We start from the raw sequence: 837 nt of genomic DNA, 5'->3' as shown, positions 1-837 counted from the left end.
GGGCTCAGCCCCCAGCCGCGGGGCTGCAGGGCCCCGGTGACCGCCCGAGCCGCCGGCCTCCAGCGGGAGCGGGGAGGGGAGCACAGCTGTCAGGTTCAAGCGCACATACTGGGAACAACGTTGTCGCCCGCTGGCTTTGTTCACCTTGGCTTGTCGCACCTGCCCCCGGGTGGCTCCTGAGGGATCCCCGAGGGGCTGGGGGATGTTGTCACCAGCAGAAACTGCGAGTATTCCTCGGGCAGCACTGGGAGATGCTGCTTGAGTCTGTCGGGATGGTGCTGAGAAAGTGCAGAGCCCCAAAGCATGGCAACGCTGTTAGACCCCGAGGGCGGTGGGGCGTGCAGGGGTCTCTCATCTGCCCTCAAGCTCATTCCCCCTCCCCGGGCCTGGCTGCACCTGTGGGGCTTCATCTCGGGCAAGCAGTGCAGGCTGAGGCGATGCTCAGCCCCGGTACTGCTGGACCAGCACCGCGGGCACTGCCTCGGCACTGCGAGAGGGAAGGATGGCAGTCATCGGTGTCCCTCGCTGCGAAACGCGGGGATGCGGCACTGCCCAGTATGGGTTGTCAGAGGTTGTGTCCTACTGGGTGGCCCCTGCGTCACTGTGTCCTTTCCCATGTGGAGCAGCTGGGGGCTGTGAGTCAGACAGACTGGCTGAGGGGGGCTGCCAGTTCCCCACGCTCCCAAATTTGCACTGGAAGGACTGACCCGATTGTGCCTGCTCAGCTGCTGACACTGTGGGAATGGGCTTCCACTGTGTGCTTCCTTGGCTCCCTGGGGCCCACCAAGGGATGGACATTCCACCTGGGACATCATGGCAACTGCAGCCATTTCCTTG

Source organism: Falco peregrinus, chromosome 2 (assembly GCF_023634155.1).
Source record: "Falco peregrinus isolate bFalPer1 chromosome 2, bFalPer1.pri, whole genome shotgun sequence".
Taxonomy (NCBI): domain Eukaryota; kingdom Metazoa; phylum Chordata; class Aves; order Falconiformes; family Falconidae; genus Falco; species Falco peregrinus.
Note: the sequence above shows the minus strand (reverse complement) of the source record.